Source organism: Eumetopias jubatus, unplaced genomic scaffold (assembly GCF_037043125.1).
Source record: "Eumetopias jubatus isolate StellerSeaLion01/CBP00866 unplaced genomic scaffold, mEumJub1_p1.0 scaffold_13, whole genome shotgun sequence".
In the NCBI taxonomy this organism is placed as follows: Eukaryota; Metazoa; Chordata; class Mammalia; order Carnivora; family Otariidae; genus Eumetopias; species Eumetopias jubatus.
Genome location: NW_028274819.1, coordinates 11,190,335 through 11,196,632, shown reverse-complemented (window position 1 = coordinate 11,196,632; position 6,298 = coordinate 11,190,335). Strand labels below are relative to the sequence as shown.

General features: G+C 37.4%; 1 pseudogene; it reads left to right on the top strand.

The window, feature by feature from the left end:
- Nucleotides 1-544: 544 nt before the first annotated feature.
- Nucleotides 545-677, top strand: LOC114220569 (U4 spliceosomal RNA; annotated as a pseudogene).
- The last annotated feature ends 5,621 nt before the right edge of the window (nt 678-6,298 follow it).

The following is a 6,298-nucleotide window of genomic DNA, read 5'->3' as shown; positions in this document are numbered from 1 at the left end:
AATATAAAGTTTAATGGGAAACACAAAGGGAACACAGCTTGTTACCCCCTCCTAGATCAAAAGTTTGAAAAGTGCCAGCACCCAGAGGCACACAGCCCTTGAGCTCCCTTCCAGCCATTTCCCCCCCAAGGGTAACCACCCTACTGACTTCTAATACCAGTGATTCATTTGTCTTGGTTTTGGTGTCTCAATAAATAGAATCATACAGCATGTACTCTTTTGTGTTTACCCTGTTAAAGAAGAAAACCACAGGGGCACGTGGGTGGCTCACTAGGTTAAACATCTACCTTGGGCTCAGGTAATGATCTCAGGGTCCTGGGATCGAGCCCCACTTCGAGATCCGCATGGAGCCCCACGGCGGGCCCCATGCTTGGCAGGGAGTTTGCTTGTCCCTCTGCCCCTCCTCCCACTCATACTCTCTCTCCCTCTCAAATAAATAAGTAAAATCTTTAAAAAAAAAGGAAACCACAGGCCCTGAATAGAGTCACTTATGTTAAGGCCCCACGTCAGCAAACCAAGACTTAACAAACCTAACTGCAGTTTCAGCTTTGCGCAGTGGCAGTATCATAGCCAATGAGGTTTATCCAAGGCGTGATTATTGCTAATTGAGAACTAACTGCAGTTTCAGGGGCGCCTGGGTGGCTCAGTCGTTAAGCGTCTGCCTTTGGCTCAGGTCATGATCCCGGAGTCCTGGGATCGAGCCCCGCATCGGGCTCCCTGCTCCTCAGGAAGCCTGCTTCTCCCTCTCCCACTCCCCCTGCTTGTGTTCCTTCTCTCACTGTGTCTCTCTCTGTCAAATAAATAAATAAATAAAATCTTTAAAAAAAAAACAACAAAACTAACTGCAGTTTCAACGCTGCCCCCCTCGCCCCAGGAATGGAACCTCTAACACTTAACTTGAGTTAAGACCATTGAAAGTTAATTTTCAAAATAGGTGTTCCTCAACCTCATGCAGATAGATTACATATGAAGAGGTTTACCTATATGTAATGTACACATAAATTGGTCTATGCATTAATCATTTTCTCCAGGCTGTCTATGCAGGAACAAAAAATTATACCAGCATTTAAATTTTCATTCCTAGGGGGAAGGAACAAAATTGTGGAGGAGTAGGAGACCAAAATTTCGTCTGGTCCCAGGAATTCAGCTAGATAGGGATCAAAACATCCAGAACACCTATGAACTCAACAGGAGATCGAAGAAAAGAATAGCAGCAACTCTATGAACACGGAATTTCCTAGTCAGCACTAGGAAATTTACTGATAGACCCCTTCCATCGCCCTTAGAAGGATGACCTTGTCTAAAACAATGCATTCTTTGCTAATAATTTCCTTTTTCTGCCCCCTCTTTGTCTTCAAAATCCTTTCTTTTCCTGCAGCTTGATGGAGCTCCTTTCTGTTTGCTGGAATGTGTGCTGTCCAACTCATGACTTGTTCAATAAAGCCAATTTGATCTTTTAAATTACTCAGTTGTGTTTTGCTGTTTAACAGCCTTCTCTTCCTATTATTGTGTCATATTGCTGCTCTGTCATATCACTCCAAAACAGGAATTAAGTTAAATATGTATTATCTCTCTTGAGTTTGTGTGTTGGAGGGCTTTTAGTATGGCAAAGCAAAGCTAATTATAAGGGGAAAATGAAGTTTAGAGATGATGCCAGGTTTTTATTGTCACTTTTAACTGAAAATTCTGCACTGAATACGTTAGAACTGCCTTTTGAAGAGTAACTCTGGAAATAACTAGGACGTCAGCTCTGTGAGGTCACAGACAGCCTGGTTAGTTCATTGCTACATGCTTGGCAGATAGGATACTCAATAATTATTTGTTGAATAAAGATATTGTAGAGATGGAGTTAATTTGCAACTGTACTGGAAAAGCTCTATCTTTATCCCTGGGGATGCCTGAATATCTGGATTTTGACTCCTGGTTGAGACAAGAACATTGGAATTTATGAGTGCTGTTTAGAATCCCAAACTGCCTTGGTGACTACCTATATCAGCTTCTTTACTAATAGTTTGCAACTAACTTCACTGGCTTCATAAGCCTGACTTGACTACTTAATGAGACATTGAGAGATTTTTGCACAAATCTGGGCAGTTCAAGCCAAGGCTAGCATGGTTCATGCATTTGGTTGGGTCAATGAGGAGCCTGTACCGTGGAATGCCTCCAGTGCTTGCCGGTACTTTCTCTTGCTGCATCGTACCTTTTGTCTTTAGAGAAAAGCCTTATGTGAGAATACCCTATGGAGTCTGATGAGTCCTTTCAAATATCCAAACTGGTTAAACAAGACTGATTTAGGCAATCTAATTAAGAATAAAGGAGAAATAATATTTGCAGACAAGAAATAATATTTGCAGGTAATATTTGAATCGATTTTCTTTTTGGACCAGATGTCTGCCAGATAGAGAAATAAAAAATGCTTGAAATATGAAACCTGCATTCACAAGGTCAACTAGGTCAACTAAAACAATTCTTTTTCAGTTTTTAAATTTATTTAAGTGATTGCTACAACCCACGTGGGGCTCGAACTCACAATTCCAAGATCAAGAGTTGCATGCTCTTCCAACTGAGGCAGCCAGGTGCCCCTAAAACAAGTTTCATATAAAACTTCTATAGTATCCAATTGAAAGGTGAATATTTGGATTGTATATACATGATGGATTTATATGGAAATTTGTATCAAGCTCATCCCTAGTTACAAAATAAATTTGATTAGAATGATATTGAGATAATTTAACCAAGTACTAAATAACTAAATTTTGTAGTCCAGATATAATTTTCATTTGGTAAAGACAGTCTTTATCAACAAAAAAGGAAGGACTTTGATCTTACACCCAGACCTTGCCAGGGCTTCATAACTTAAGAAAAAAAATACACACACACACACACACACACACACACACACACTGTATCCTTAAAATTTATATATATGTATACATTACATATATATTATACACATACATATGTATGTATGTATATATGTAATATGCAACTTAGGTCATTTGGGGACCTTGTTATGGACACAGATTCTATGGCTTCAGAGCTAGAGGTAAAGTGGAAAATTTTTCATTGCTCTCTGTCATCTTTAATCAAATTTGGGAGGGAAGGAATACTAAGTAGAAAAAACAACTGAAGGAAAAAAAATCAGTTTTCAAAGGTAATCAATATGGCCCAAGGCACTCTGGTATGGTAGCCAGGCAAACGAAAACAGTCTGGATGACAGCTGGGCTGCAAAGCACCATGAGGTGCCTGACCCCCAGCTAGCCCATGACTCTCCTCCTCCTGACAGTTAGCCCCACTTGGCCGAGCTGAAGGAGTCTACTCAAGAGGTGGGTGATTCTGGTGAAGCTGTATGTGTTAATAGAGAAGAATCGGAAAAAGCTGTCTGATCTTTTCATTGGGGGAAAATACCACAATTTGCTAAAATTAACAATAAAAATGGGAACATCCAGGGAGCAAACATAGGGACTTTCAGAACTTCCTCTTCCTGATGTCTGTACTTACTGGACATGAAAAAAAAAAAAAAAAGGTCTAAGTTTTAGCCCTCCAAGTTAATCAGAATTAGCTAAGTTCCTGGGAATCACATGGGCTGCAGCAACCCCAACAAATGTCAATCGGTAAAAAACAAACTGTTGACATTGAAGAGTTTCCAAAAGGAAGCCAAACACATTGTCAGCTTAGTTTAAACCATATCTCAAATTTAGAAGTCATATTTTCCCCTATCCACCAAGAAATCAGAAGAAAGGAATTTCATATGTCTTTTCTGTGCTTATCATACAGCTATTTAAAAAATCAAACCAAGGAACATATTTTGATTAATTCAAAAATTTAAATACCTTCCCTGAAATTTGTATAGCTTTGTCTCATTGTGTTACCATTATTTGTATTGTGTGAAAACAAAAATCTTTGAACATGGATCAAAACTGTCCAGGTATTACTGTATAAAGGCATTGGAAAATATCAGAACTTACATATAAAATAATTGAAATGTGCAAGGGTCTTTTATGAGATGGTTCTCATGGAGTCTAAATAGGGTGACTTAAGAAAATGAGCATATGAAAATTGTTATACTTGAAATTTATGGTTGAAGATTTTAAATGATTGGGCAAGTATTAACTTAATTAAATGACCTCTTTAGATATCCTTAAATGAATTTTAAATATTGGAAAAGGAAAAAAAATACAATCATATATGTTTATTGGGATCCTTTTAAAGTTGAAGGAAAAAATCAATTCTTCATGTCATCATGGAACCAGACTTACTCTGTAGACCAATCTGTACAATTACAAAACTAGAAGCAATTCTAAACAACTACTTTCAGACATTGGACAGTAGTCACTGCAGGGCTTACAACATGGAGAAAACAGAAACAAATGTGAATATAACAACTGGTCTGGTTCTGCATGAAGAAACTTTCTAGATCGTGGTCAGGGAGATGGATCCCTACTGATCTTGCTACACTGAAAAATAGAAATCAGAGGTTCAGGGAGCTGAAGCAGCTAAAATTGAATTAGTGTGTGTAGAACCAGAAAGGAAGTAGCTGTGCAGAGAGAAGAGTTCCTGAAGTCTGCAAGAAAGTCTCCTTGAATTTGTTGTTAAATACTAAGCTGACATTTATAAGTTGAAATTCCAAATGTCCAATCAAATACTAAACAGATAGTTGCAAGCTAAATGATTACCAGAAGTCACACAGAGCTGGGAGCATTCAAGTTCCTATAAGTGGGTGTGCAGAGTCTCCATGAACACTTAGGATATAAGGACCTCCAGAAGAGTTAAGCCTTAATGATAAATCTAAACTAGTCCAGCATAATAATGACTCTAAAGCCTCCTTATAAAGGCTTTTAAAAACATTAAAATGTAGACCTAGAAATGCCACATAACCCAAATCTATTTCTAAATATTTATGTACATATATGTATATATGTAAATACATTAGCAAGTTAACAATGCTTACCTTTAATGGTAAGATTATTGGTGGGTTTTGTCTCACATATTCCTAGATTTTCTAGTTTTTTGCAGTGTATTAGTATTTTAATTAGAAGAAAGGTAAAGGGAAAATACCACAAATCATACTTCTTTTCCCTTATAAGTTTTAGAACTTTACCAAATTACAATGTTTTGTTACAATAAAAGTCCAGATTAGGAAAAAAAGCCTCAAAAGAATCAAACTGGTCTACAAGTCTAACTGCCTGTCAGAAATAAAGTGTAGTATTATGAAAAGAGAAAATTTGAGCAATCAACCACATAAAAATGACTACATCTAGCATCCAATCAAAAATCATTATATATGCCAAGAAGCAGAAAAAAGACAATAACCAATAACCAGGAGAAAAATCAATCAATAAAAACAGACCTATACATTACTGAAAAATTTAAAATGATATGATATGAAATGCAGGCAGTCTTCTCTAAAAGTTAGAATCATAATATCTTGTTCTAATAGCCTGGAATATTTGTATGAACTTTTTACAAGTAAAAATACACTTAGATTGCTTATATAAATATGAACATAGAAAGGTTTATGGATGCAAAAATTCTTGCCAAAGGAAGACATGCTCTGGCCATTTAATAGAAACCCAAAGCAACATCTCAGCAAATACGAGTATAGGTATTTTCTAAAATCCAAGAAACAGCAAAGAATCAAGTGATGTAGGGTCTTGTGGGACCTAGTAAGAGCTTTGGCGTTTATTGTGAATTAAAGAGGAAAGCATAGTAGGATTTTGTCCAGTTACTGCACTACTTGAATAGATCTATTTTAATTCCTTTATATGTCTAAAACTTCAGGGATTGGCTTGACTCCAGATGTTGGCCCAGTTCCAGGGACACTTTGACTCAAGAGATTCAAATGACATTGTTAGGTACTCATCTTTCACTTGGAATCTCTCAGTTTTGCTCTCTTCTGTAAGCATTTGTCTCCGATAGGATTCATACAGTAGCATGATGACAGCTAATAACATTAGATTTACATCTGCACAGCTCTGAGCACAACAGGAAAGAGAAAAGAGGAAGATTCTCTTTCCTGGCCAGTGAAGCAAAAATACTGGGATTAGCTTTGCTTGGAAATGTATCATTTATCTTTTTTAAAAAATTTTATTAGGTTACATTAATCACCATACAATACATCATTAGTTTTTGATGTGGTGATCCACGATCCATTGTTTTCGTATAACACCCAGTGCTCCATGCAGTACGTGCCCTCCTTAATACCCATCACCAGGCTAACCCATCCCCCCTACCCCCTCCCCTCTAAAACCCTGTCTGTTTCTCAGAGTCCATAGTCTCTCATGGTTCATCTCTCCCT